We start from the raw sequence: 14,380 nt of genomic DNA, 5'->3' as shown, positions 1-14,380 counted from the left end.
AAAGCTCCTTCAGTACTTCCTTCAGTGTCCATCCCTGCTACCTCTGGCAGTGACCTCCTTGGGTATCTCACTTGTAATAACCTGTTCAGAGCACATCGCGAAGGATCCTTGGACATCTCAGTTCCCTCCCTGAACAGTCTTGTCTCAGGAGATGCAATTCCTTTTCTTTGTAAAGATATTCAGAGCTCCATTGAGTTGTCAGTGACAGCCTGTGTTCAACAGCTCTATGCGTCTTTTTATGAAGAGCTCATGCAGTCTAAGGACCAGTTGCATAAGGCAACATCTGAGTTAGCTTCTGTTAAGGATACTCTAGCAGATTTATTTCAGAAAATGGAACAACAAACCCAACTGGTTGCCACCCAAAGCACTGAGATCTCTTCTTTGAAGATCCAGTTACTAGAGGCTCAATCACAGGTTACTAGCCTTTCAGAGGAAAAGGAGAGGATGTCCAGAGAAGCACAGGAGTTCCAAGCTATCTTAGATTACAAACTTTCAGCTTTACAGATGGCTAATGACACAGTGGCCAACCAAGCCTCCCAAATCCAGCAGTTGCAAGATCAACTTGCAAAGTCCCGCTCTGTTCCTCCAAGCCCTAATGTTCCATTGATTCCTTCTCTTTCACAACAGGACTTGGCTGCTCTTCAGAGATAGGCTACTTTGTGCCCTCTATTCCAAGATAAAGTGGAACGATTGCAGTCCAGAATGGACTTGTTATGGTCTACATTTGAGCAGTTTCAGGAATATGTCTTCCCAGACCATTCTTTCTTTGTCCACTACCACTTACAGAAGTTGGTTTTCTATATGAAGCTTTCCACGATGGATTTACCTCTTCCAGAGGATGGCTGGAGTGGGGCTTGGTCTGCTGAGTTGTTGACAGAGGTAGTAAGAATGGTGTTTGAAGATTCTGTCATGCCAGATACCATGCTGATGTCATACATGTATCTACGAGGAGACTTGTTAATTCCAGATGAGGTGGATATGGCATGGTATGTGGGGGATGTGGTCTTACAGGCTGTTTTGTATGTCAATCATTTGGAGTTGCGCATAGCTGACATGTTCCAAAGTTATTCCTCCAAAGTGGCTGATTGTCATGATAATTCGTGGCATCCCATGATTGATTCTGTGGTCCTGAATCAACGACAAAACACAGCTCCTACCTCTGCCCAGAGTACTAATCAACTGAGGATGGATCTCTTAGCCTATCTTTCCAAACATAATCCATTTGATGCTACCTTCTTTGATGCCTATCATCGACGATCTCTCTTAGGACCTTCTGTTCCTACCCTCCTCTATTACAAACAAATGGCTCACCGCTATGCTATATATCTTTCCCTTTGTCAATCTAATTCCACAACTATTTTACCCCTTCTTTTTCAACCTTCATCTTTCCCTCAAATTCCCATTTTTACATACTGTTCCTTTATTGAGGATAGGGTATTTTCCCCTTCTCCGCCCTGTTCTTCTCCATCCATTAATGTACCCTCCACATTTCCTATTTATCAGTTAACACCCTTCCTTAGTGATTCCCTCCAAATTTCTGCCACTCCTTCTTTAGCCGTTTCTTCCTTTTATGATTTTTCCTATCCCTCACTTCATCCACTCTTCCTTATTCCACTACCCTATTCTAACACTTCTATATCTCAACCACCTCAGTTGGTTAGTGACTGTGACGGGTTTGATAATCAGATTTCCAGAAGACCGGGATGGAGTTCGGATGATTGCCTTACAGGACCTCAGATCAATTGGCCAGTAATTCCAGGAGAATGGACAGCTTCCAGTCAAGCTTATCAGAACTATGTTCATTTTGCTTAGTAGTATTCACAGTCTGCAGATCCCTCAGTGAGATTAACTGCTCACTTTGCTTGGTACCTGGCGTCTATGCATAGGCACTCTCATAATGATTCCAAGCCTATTCCAAAGTTGTGCATGAATGTCAATGTCAGCATTGATTCCCAACAGCTGGATATTTTGTATTTTCATGCCCTTTGTTTGCCTAGCAGATACTTGGTCTTGTTGGAAAGGATGTGCTGTCTCCAGTTTTTTCAAAATCCTCCCAAAAACTTTGTAGATGAATCCTTGTCTATGGATCGTTTCTGACAACATCAATCTTTTAAGAGGGATCATCTTCATTGATACCTTTCCAATGTATGGTGGATGCTTTTTAATGAAAATCTCTCTTTTTGAAGGAGTCATTCAGATGGTTGTGTTGTGTATTAGTGTTTGTGTTGTGAGTTCATTTATGTAAAACGAACGTGGTGGTTTCCTATTGGATTGGATTTCGTGTACGAGCTACATTTTGGAGATTTGTGGTGATGGGGTCGTGGTTGGAGAGTTGAAGTTGATGCTGATGAAGAAGAAGCAAACTCTTATATCCTTTACAAATTTGTTGTGATTTTTAGTTTGATAAGAGGTGTTAATGTATAAAGGGTTTTCCTTTCTTTGTATTTTTATATCAGAAACAGGCCATAAGTTGGGGTCATGGTGGATGGATTCTTTTTTAGAAGATATTGAAGATCAAAATTGAGCTTTTCCCTGAACTTGTATTCCCTTTTTCCTGGGTCGCGAGGACGCTTCCTTATTAAGTGTGGGGATATGTTGAGTGTTGAAATGACTTGTTTTTTGGCTGATTTTTGTTGTTTTTGAGAGCTGAATGGTTGATTTTATGAGATGATTGATTGATTTGGAAGTGGTTTGAGAGTGTTTTGGATGATATTGATTGGGTTTTGGAAATTCATGATGTTTGTTGGTGGTTCTGTGATGTTCTGATAGGTTCTGATTGGTTCTGTATACCTTCTGTTTTGCTCTATTTTGGTCTGTTTTGTTCTGATTATCTTCTGTAAGGGGGGATGGAGTATTGATTGATGAAGATTGAGATCTTGTGAAAGCTTATTGAATGGTTTGTGAGAGTTTGGAATGGTTTGAAAGTGAGTTATGTGGTTTTGATGGTCTTCTGTAACCTTCTGTAGAGCTTCTGTCTCTGTTCTGTTCTGTTCTGTACTGTAGCTGTTCTGGTACTGTTGTTTGACTGTTCTGTATGCTTCTGTATATGTTCTGACGGATGAGAGTGTAGCTTTGGAAAGTTTTCTAGCCTTGGAAAGAGGTGAATACAAGTGCAAAAGAGCTGGAATAAGTGGAAGAAGTAGCTGCTGAAGACTCAAGTGAAGACTAGAGTGAAGTGACAGTAGTGAGCTATGAAAGGACACTGTAGTGGCTCTGGTGACTTTTCATATCAGACATACCTCTTGGGAAGGGTATCCACGACCTAAGAGGGATTATTGAGTGTGATTTTGGGAGATTGTAGTGAAGATATGATGTATTATTGATTGAGAGAGAGAGAGAGAGTCAGAGATAGCCAATTCTACTCAAACAGAGTGATTGTATATGAGAGATTGAGAGAGAAGACTATGAAGATATTGAAGATGAATACTATGTGATGTATTTCCATTCAAATATGGTGTATTCTTTTGCTTTCTTTGTTCTATTGATGGATTTTGTGAAGATATTGAAGAATATGGTTGATCCTATAAAATCCGTGGGAGGTCTACATGATGCTGCATGAAGATTTGTTGTGCCTGGTGTTCTTTTCTTCATTGAGATCATATGAAACATGATAAACAAGCTTGTTGATGTTACAAGATAGATTTTCTTGCAAGAGAATTCCCTTTTCCTTGGTGTTCCTCTCGGGGCTCCAGTCTCAAACCAAACTCAACTAACTAACTAACTGAGCCACGAACTAGAGTAGATAAGGATAGCTGTCATCTAGCTATTATTCATGGGCGGTGTAACAACCGCATCTGCAGCTAACAAGTCGGTGACATAAATGCACAACGGTCACCCTTGTTGAGATATCGAGCTCCACTCGTGATACGCCAGGGTGACCGTTGTGTATTTATGTCACCGACGCGGTTGGTACACCACCCATGAGTAATAGCTACATGACAACTATCCTTATCTACTCTAGTTCGTGGCTCAGTTAGTATACCACCTTATTTAGTTGAGTTTGGTTTGAGACCCATATATAGGGTTCTTCTATTTCTTTGTAAGAGAGTTCTTTTGGCTTACACAACTAAGAAGAGGAAAACTGTTTTCAGCCTCCACCTCTGTGTGTATTCCCCCATTGTGCAAACAAGAAAGCTTCAAGTGAGACTCCTTCCTTCTCTCCCACAATCTTGACATGGTATTAGAGCCTTGTTCGTGGTAAGGAGCTCAAGAAAGCAAGCCAAGCTCACGGTGTTCTGGTAAGAGGAGCAGTGTTGCTTTCATTTTCTGTTTTGGGAGCAGATCTCTGCAGGTAGCACAGCTCGAAAGTGCAGGAGTGCATTGTCTCAGGTTGAGACGCCCTTCGCAGTGAAGCAAGAGGGCAGTATATGCTGTAGGAGAAGGCTTTAGCCCTTGGCGACCTTGTTTTTTTGATTTGAGGCCATTTCGGGGCTTGTTTTGGAGGCGGAAGTTTTCTGCACGCACTCAGGAAAAGGCCCAGTTTTATGCTGTGCGACCACTGTTCTACAGGTCGGTGAAAAGTTACCACAGAAATTGCATCGTATGCTTATGTGCAGACACATTGGGAGTTACAGAATCATCCTTGGTTCCTGTTTATGCAAAATCGTCACTAGGAAGTGACTGTGTGGTCAAATACCACTTTTGCCAGTTTTGCAGATTTGCCCTTATGAGGGTGAAGCTGTGTTTTTTGCAGTGACAGAATTTTTGGCAGTGTTCTATAATGGCGTCTGATTCTCTTTCACAGATTGTCACTGAAAAGCTTGACAAGAACAACTTCCAAGCATGGAAGTTTAAAATGATGAATTTCCTTATGGGAAAAGGATATTGGGAATTTGTTGCAGGAAATGAAGAAGAACCAGTTCTTCCTGATGTTCCCAATCAATAGCAAATGCAGGCATTTAAAGCATGGCATGAGAGAGTCAGGAAAGTTATGTATTGGCTGTCTATCAGCATTTCAGATTCTATGATTGTGCATATTCAGGATGCAAGTACGCCAAAGGAGGCATGGGATACTTTGTCAAAAATGTATAGCACAAATACGCAAGCCAGGAAAATGCAGCTCAAGCAAGAGTTGCATAATGTGCAAAGAGAAAATATGAGCATCAATGACTACCACATGAAGGTGAAGAAGATTGGAGATGCACTTGCTTCCATTGGGTCGCCAGTGGAAGATGATGATTTAGTTTCCCTGACCTTGAATGGTCTAGGAAAGGATTATGCACAATTTCGGACATCCATTTCAGTTTGCGAAAGATTTCCTGATTTTGAGGAGTTGATTGCTCTTCTAATTTCTGAGGAACAGAGAAATGGTGGTGCATCTTCTTCAGGAGGAACTTCAAAAGAAGCTGTCTTCTACTCAAATGCTGGAAGAGGTAGAGGCAGAGGTAGAGGAGGCCGATTTGGAGGACGTGGTAGAAATCAGAATATGCAGCAAACTCAAGAAAACCAGTCCTATGGAGGAGGACTGGTAACTCTAGAGGCAGGGGAGCCAAAGAGGTCGTGGTGGATGGCAAAGAGGCCAAAATGCAAACAGCAATGTTGAATGCTACTACTGTGGTAAAATGGGTCATATGGCTAAAGACTGCTATAAAAAGCAGAATGACATCATGAATGGAAAATTGCAACAAGGGAATTATGCATCTTCTAGTAGACAGGGTGATGACAGAAATGAGCACTTGTTTATGGTGCAGCACATGAACAATTCTGTGACAAGTGCAGAAGAAAGCAACGATGTATGGTATGTTGACTCAAGTGCATCAAACCACATGACAGGTCATGCAGAATGGATGGAGGATGCAAGGAAAATGGAAAAACCAGGATTTGTGGAGATTGGTGATGATACTGTACATCCTGTTGTGCAGATTGGAAAAATTCCCTTGTCTATGCAGGATGGGAAAAAGAAATACTTGTCGGATGTATTTCATGTTCCGAATATCACCAAGAATCTGGTTTCTGTTGGTCAAATGGTTGAGCAGGGCTTGCAGGTCAGATTTAATCCTCATGGATGCTTTGTTGAGGATATGAAAAATAAAGGTCGCTTGATAGCAAAAGGAAAGAAGAAGGGCAGAATGTTTACGTTGGATGCAAATATGTCTGAATTGAGTGCAGCAATGTTTGCTCATGGGACTGGTGTAGTTGCAGATATTGATATCTGGCATAAATGCATTGGTCATGTTAATATACTGCGACTTAAATCAATGCAGGCCCAAAATATTGTTGCAGGATTGCCAAAATTCAAGGTTGCAGAAATGCATAAGGTATGTGAAGCCTATCAGTTTGGAAAACAGGCAAGGAAACCATTTCCTAGACATGTTCAAGAGAGTGAGAAGCCATTGGAATTAATCCACTCTGATGTGTGGACTACTAAAGCTGCATCTCTTGGAGGCTGTCATTATGTTGTCAGTTTTATTGATGACTATAGCAGAAAAGTTTGGGTGTATTTTATGAAAAAGAAAAGTGAAGTTTTTGGGCATTTCAAAACTCTTAAAGCTATGGTTGAAAAAGAAACAGGCCTGCAAATAAAATGCCTAAGGTCAGATGGAGGGGGAGAGTACCTCTCAAATGAGTTTGCAAGGTTCCTACAGGAGCATGGCATAAAGCATCAATATTCATGCAGTCATATCCCACAACAAAATGGAGTTGCAGAAAGGAAAAACAGGCATATTGGAGAGGTATCTCGTGCCATGCTCAACGAAAAAGACTTGCCAGATTTTTATTGGGCTGAAGCAGTTGCTACGGCAGTCTATATAATGAACAGGACTCCCACTGCAGCAATACATGGGATGACTCCAGAGGAGAGGTATACTGGTAGGAAACTAGATATTTCTCATTTGAAAATTTTTTGTTGCATTGCCTATGTACATGTGCCAGATGAGTTGAGATCCAAGTTGGATCCAAAAGCTGAGAAGTGCATCTTTATTGGTTACTCTCTGCAGCAAAAAGGGTATAGATGCTATAACCCTTCTACTCGTAAGTTTACAGTGAGTAGAGATGTTGTTTTTGATGAGATGAGTAGCTGGTATAAACCAGTAAATGTGATTGATGATGTAGATGCAGAAAATGGTAATGCTGCACAGAATTCACAGCAGCAGTCACAAAATATTAGTGGACCTGGAGCGTCCTCTAGCAGTGATTCACATTCTTCGCCATGGACAGGCAGATTGAGATCACGAGAATCTTCTCAAAGCAATGCAGATAGTGGTATTCAGGTATCACGAAAAGGAAAAGAGAAGGTAGATCAGCCCATTTTTGATGTGAATGCAGGTCACTCTTATGTGGATGGTGAATCCAGTGGCTCAGAACAGAGCATTGATGATGAGTTGGGTATTCCTTCTATTGTTACACCTGGAGTAAGGAAGACCAATGATGTTTTGAGAGCACCTGGGAGTGAACCTACGTTGCGCAGTCTACCAAAGCTAGGTATCCTGTGGATAGGCTGAAATATGATGGATTTACAGTCATTCACTATGCATATATGGTCAAAGTGATACAGGAACCAGAACCCACTTCTTTTGAGCAAGCCATGGGAAAAGAAAAATGGGAGAAAGCCATGGATGAAGAAATGGATGCCTTGGAATCAAATGCTACATGGGAGTTGGTACCTTTGCCTAAAGGTAAGAATGCAATTGGCTGTAAGTGGGTTTATAAGGTGAAGCACAATGCAGATGGTTCTGTGAATAGATACAAGGCAAGATTAGTAGTCAAGGGGTATGCACAAACATATGGCATTGATTATGAAGAAACATTCAGTCCGGTTGCAAGGATGGAAACCGTAAGAGCAGTCATTGCTATGGCTGCATCAAAGGAATGGTCTTTACATCAGATGGATGTAAAGAATGCCTTCTTGCATGGTGATTTGCAAGAAGAGGTATATATGGAGCAGCCACCAGGTTATGTGCATGCTGTTTATCCTGAGTTTGTTTGCAGGTTGAAGAAAGCCTTGTATGGCTTGAAGCAAGCACCTAGAGCATGGTCTGACAAGATAGGACAGTATCTTGTCACTATTGGCTTTCAAATTTCCAAGGTAGATTTCTCACTTTATGTGAGAAAAACAGAGAAAGGTATTATGCTACTTGTCATTTATGTTGATGATTTGATTATGACAAGTGACAGTGATGAAGATATCCTTCATGTGAAAATGCTATTGAAGGAGAAGTTTGAGATGAAAGATTTGGGAGAGCTGCGTTATTTCTTGGGCATTGAGGTGATTAGATCACCAAGTGGGATACAACTCTTGCAGAGGCAGTATGGATTGGACATGTTGTCCAAATATGGGATGACAGGCTGTAAGCCTATTTCAGTTCCTTTGGAGCAGAATGTGAAGCTGAGTACAGATGCAGGTGGGCTTCTAGAAGACCCTACTATGTACAGACGCATAGTAGGAAGTTTGATTTATATGACTATTACCAGGCCAGATTTGAGCTATGCTGTTGGATTGGTAAGTCAGTTTATGCAGGCTCCAAGGAAACCACATTTGGATGCGGCTAGACGCATACTCAGGTATGTGAAGTCCACATTGCAGTATGGACTATTTTATGAGATTGGGGTTCCAATACAGTTGCATGGATACACTGATGCTGATTGGGCTGGTAGCATTTTTGATAGACGATCTACCAGTGGATATGTGTTCTCTTTTGAGAGTGCTGCAATCACTTGGAGCAGCAAGAAACAGCCTACAGTTGCCTTGTCGAGCATAGAGGCTGAGTACAGGGGTGCAGCAATGGCTGCATGTGAGGTAGCTTGGTTGCATAAGCTACTTTATGATATGCATCAGTCTACAGATGGGCCAGTTGTCATTTACTGTGACAACATGAGTAGTATACACTTGGCAAATAACCCAGTCTATCATGCTAGAACAAAGCACATTGAGGTACATTATCACTATGTGTGGGAGAGGGTTTTACTAGGTCTTATTGATCTAGTTTATGTCAGCACAGAGGATCAGGTAGCTGACATATTCACGAAGGCATTGGGTGCAGAGAAGCTGCGCAAGTTCAGAGACCTGCTTGGTGTGCAGGAATTGGGATTGAGCTCGAGGGGGAGTGTTGAGATATCGAGCTCCACTCGTGATACGCCAGGGTGACCGTTGTGTATTTATGTCACCGACTTGTCAGTTGCAGACGCGGTTGGTACACCGCCCATGAATAATAGCTACATGACAGCTATCCTTATCTACTCTAGTTCGTGGCTTAGTTAGTATGCCACCTTAGTTAGTTGAGTTTGGTTTGAGACCCATATATAGGGTTCTTCTATTTCTTTGTAAGAGAGTTCTTTTGGCTTACAAACTAAGAAGAGGAAAACTGTTTTCAGCCTCCACCTCTGTGTGTATTCCCCCATTGTGCAAGCAAGAAATCTTCAAGTGAGACTCATTCCTTCTCTCCCACAATCTTGACAACCCCGACATATCACGAGTGGAGCTCGATATCTCAATAGGTCTTCCATACACGATGTGGGCTGGTGTTTATTGAAGCACGTGGGGTAAGCACTTAGCCAAGGGTCTTTTGTTGTGGGGAGATTATTTTGGGTTGTATTTTTTGCGCGGGGAGTGCAGGGTCTAGGGCCAATTAATATTTCATTGTGGAAATATTACATTCTCTCTCCCTTAGAGGAATCGAGATGTCATCATCTCGAGAAGAACTGGGGGTATTGTTGGTTGAGAGTACTTTCATCCATCCAAGTGGCATCCTCTTCGGGGTAATCTTTCCATTGGATGAGGTATTCTCTCAAGGGTCTCGGATCTCAAATGCCTCTCCGTAACATCTAAGATCCTGTTAGGGTGTAGCTCAAGGACTCATTGGCCAGGCATTACAACTTGTTGATCATCAAGCACGTGACTAGGGTTAGGCACATACTTTTTCAGTAGGATGATATGGAATACATTATGAACTTTTAGGTTTTCGGGGAGTTGCAGTCTGTAAGAATTACGCCCTAGGCACTTGAGGATCTTGTAGGGTACCCAATACCTTGGACTTAGCTTTTTGCAATCACCCAAGGATAGGGAACTCTTCTTTGGATGTACGCGAATGAAGACCATATCACCTTCAACGAAGGATCTGTCTTGCCGTTTCAAGTCCGCGTAAGCCTTTTGTCTATCCTTGGCGGCTTGGATGTCCTATCTTATTGACTTGATTTGGTCATCCATGTCTTCTAGCATCTGCTTTGAAGCTTCAACCCTCAGGATTGGATCTGAAAAATTTAAAGGACTACGACAATGGTGCCCATACAATGCTTGAAAAGGGGTCATCTGAATGCTTTGTTGATAGGAAGCATTGTAGGCAAACTCAACCAGTGGCAAATATTGAATCCGCTTTTTGGGTTCACGGTAGTAGTGTGCCCTTAGCATATCCTCAATGACTTGCTTGACTAGCTTCATTTGACCATCGGTTTGGGGATGGTAAGCTGTACTTAAATAGAGTTAAGTCCCAATGGCCTCAAAGATAGCCCTCTAGAAGTGTGATGTGAAGAGAGAGTCACGATCACTGATGATTCTTCTCGGTAACCCATGCAGTTTGAATATCTCCTTGATGAATAACCTTGCAATGTCTGAGGCTTTATAGTTTGTCTTAACAGGGATAAGATGTGCAACATTGGTGAGCATATCCACCACAACCATAATGGAGTTGTATCCTCCCTGAACTTGGGGCAGGCCAACAACAAAGTCCATACTAATGGATTCCCATTTCATTTGGGGAATGTCAAGTGGTTCCAATTTCCCTGGCATTTTGACATGTTCGGCCTTAATGCGTTGACAAGACAAACATTCCGTGACGTATTTGAGAACGTCACCTTTAAGCCTATCCCAGTAATAGCTCTTTTTGACCGCATTAAGGGTCTTGGCATAGCTAGGATGTCCTGAGAAAGGGGAGTCATGGGCTTCCCAAAGTATCTTGTGCTTCAGTGATTGGCTTGCCGGGATACATAATATTGTCCTAAAGTAGACAAGTCCACTATTGATAGAGAATTCATGATACTTCATTTTTAGCTTCGGGTCTTGATCCTTGATGGGGATCTCCCTTAGCAATTTCTGATAGGTTGGATCATGGCATGCCTCTTCTCTAGCTAGCTCAAGAATTGGGTTGTTTGGCATGGATACCTTTGTGGCTAGAGATCATGTTGTTGATGGATCTTGCAAGATCAGAGAATTTAGAAAAGCCTTGCGACTGAGTGCATCGGCAACTACATTCTCCTTTCTAGTCTGGTATTTGATTTTAAAATCATATTCCTCCAGCACTTCAATCCATCGACGTTGCCTCATATTGAGTTCATTTTGGGTAAAAATCCATTTAAGACTTTTATGATCTGTCACTAAGGTAAACTTGTTACCCAGAAAGTAGTGTCTCCAAAGCTTGAGAGCATGGATGATAGCTAACAGCTCCAGATCATGGGTAGCATAGTTCCTTTCATGGCTTTTCAGTTTCCTTGAAGAGTATGCTACAGGATGACCTTCTTGCATAAGCACACATCCTAAGGCAAGTGTGCTAGCATCAGTTATCACTTCAAACTCCTTACTAAGATCTGGAAGTTTCAGGATAGGTGCTGATACCAAGCTTTGCTTTAGTTTGTCAAAGCTAGATTGTTCAACAGGTGACCACACAATTGATACTTGCTTCTTTAGTAGATCGATCAGAGGTGTTACAATCAAGGCATAGTTTTTGATAAAGACCCTATACCATCCTATCAATCCAAGAAAACTGTGTATTTCCTTAGTTGTTGGTATTGGCCACTCCAGAACGTCTCTGACCTTGGCCGGGTCTACTGAAATTCCTTCCATTGATATAATGAATCCCAGATATTCAATCTGTCACTTGAAAAATACACACTTCTTCTTTTTGGCATAAAGCTTGCGTGCCCTCATTGTCTCAAGGACAAGGTGAAGCTGGGGTTCATGATCTTCTTCCTGTTTAGAGTAGACTAGGGTATCATTGAAGAAGACGAGTACGAAGTCATCAAGATATGGCCTAAAGATATCCTGAATTAGCTTGTTGAAGGTAGCAGGTGCATTTGTCAGCCCGAATGACATGACTAGGGATTCAAAGTGTCCATACCTTGTGTTGAAAGCTGTCTTTGGGATATCTTCTTCCTTGATCCTTATCTGATAATATCCAGACCTTAGATCAATCTTGGAGAAGATCTTTGCACCTTGAAGACGGTCAAGAAGTTCATCTATTCTTGGAATATGATATTTGTTCTTAATGGTTGATTGATTCAACCCTCTGTAGTCAATGCATAACCGAAGCATTCCATCTTTCTTCTTTTGGAACAGCACTGGAGCTCCCCATGGTGAACTGCTAGGATGGATTTAGCCTTGATCTAACAGTTTCTTGAGTTGCTCCTCCATCTCAATCGCTTCGGGGATGGACATTCTATATGGCCTCTTTGCCATTGGTGCAGCTCCTGGCGCTAGCTTGATTTCGTGGTTGACTTCCCTTTGAGGAGGAAGTTCTCTCAGCTCTTCAAGAAATATGTCTGCATATTCCTTTAACCATGAAGGTTCTTCCCTAGACTCTTGTGAGAGCAGAGTTTTGAGCCCGGGATGTGCCTAAAATTTGCCAAAAAATTTGGAATTTAGGGGAAAATATTTAACATCGAAGGCGGCGGTTGCAGCTAGGACGATTTTAAGCACCAAGTGAAAGACGGCTTTTAAAAGGCGCCCAAGCAACACTTGTGGATTTTTGATAATTTTTTCGACTGTCGTACGGGATGTTAGGAGCTGCCAGTCAGTGCGGGATACCAAGCTGGATGCGCAGGATTTTTCAGAGCTTGAATTGGAGCCCGGACGAGGAAGAGGCCACAAATTGGCCAAGATACGAAAAGTTGGACAAAGATTAGACCAAAGGGGAGGTGCCCTTTGGGAATTAAACCCCCCCCCCCCCCCCCCCCCCCCCCCCCCCAAAATTTTATGAAGATTTCATGGATGAAGAAGCGTGAAGCATGGCAGCAGCAACATGCGCATTTTTCGCCATCATCCCCCCCTAATCATGCATGGAGGCTGTAAAGAAGCTATAGAACCAATGATACCTGGCAACTTCTCCCTCTTGGATGATCATATCGCCGGTCTTCACGCGAGGAATGGCTGTCCGGATGAAGAGATCAGAATTTAGTCTTTCTCTCTCCTCCCTCTCTCTCCCCTCTATGGGCTGTTCATGTGCACCATCTTGAAGGAGGAAACCGGGAGGGAGAATGAAGGAAATGGTGATGGAGATTTATGGAGATGCTGAAGATTGACGTGTAGCATTGGATTGAGAGCAATGGAGCCTCCGTTTGCTGGTTATGCAGTCATTCAAGGCGTCTCAGGTTAAGTAAAAACACGATATGACCATTTTTATTAAGAAAAATGAAGGATTTTTTATAGTTTATGATGATAATTATGTTCTTATTGGATGAAAATTTATTTGTGTGATGATTGCATTATGAGTAATTGCTATTTATAAAAAAATCTTGATTTTGAAATGCGGTTTTTAAGCGATAAAAGGATAGTTTTTCCATTTCGGGTGGGTAAAAGGTATTCCCATGGGGGGAATATGGAAGATAGATTGAATGTTAGTATGCTGAAGTGATTGAAACAAGAAAAATCGTAAATAGTATATTTTATTGCCAATTAAATCAAGAAAATGGGGAAAATAAGGAAAAAAATAGAAATACGTCTTGGAAAAATAAGAAAAAATATAATGATTGTTTGTGGATGTATGGTAGTGGCAAAGCATAAGGTTTAGCCTCAGTTTGCCCTATCCCCTTGTCAAAGTTTGTGATTTATCACTTTCTATACATCAAAATATGACAAAATGAACCTCTACATCTATGCAACGAAAGCAATACCTAAATGTAGGGGGTTGGGATGTTTGAATGGTGTAATTTGTGTGCTGATTATTGCTGATTTTTTAATGCATATCATGGCATAGAGTTGGTGGTATGTTAATTAAGAGGATAGTAGCACGAGTGTCGACTCGATGCTATCCTTACATCGCCGCAATGGGCTAGTAAATGCATTGAAAAGCCTGGTTATGCACCACATGTTTCTGATTTGAAATTATGTTTGAGCACTTTAGAATCTATCACTTTGCATGTGCATGTAAACCATGGTATCAGGATAAAAGGACAAGATGCATAACACATGTTTTCAATGACAATGACCCATGCTTGAGTGTGGAAAGGCATCCTAGGCCGTAGGATAGACGTTCGTTTCTTGGGGGATTATTTAGTAAGGACACATGGTATCTCCTAGAGTACTTTAAAAATGAAAGAGTGGAGTTTGTTTGTTTGTTTTATATGTTGAGCAGTGCATCAAGGGGCTAATCCCTGCGATGTAGGAGAGCTGCAGTGGGGCCGTGGTGTTTCCACCGAGAGGTTGCCTCCCATGTATGTGATTATCATGGTATTTATT

This window comes from Lygodium microphyllum, chromosome 21, assembly GCF_053477565.2.
Source record: "Lygodium microphyllum isolate KBCC chromosome 21, Lygodium_microphyllum_v1.1.10, whole genome shotgun sequence".
NCBI lineage: Eukaryota > Viridiplantae > Streptophyta > Polypodiopsida > Schizaeales > Lygodiaceae > Lygodium > Lygodium microphyllum.
The sequence above is the reverse complement of the archived record's forward strand: the minus strand, read 5'-3'. Positions refer to the sequence as shown.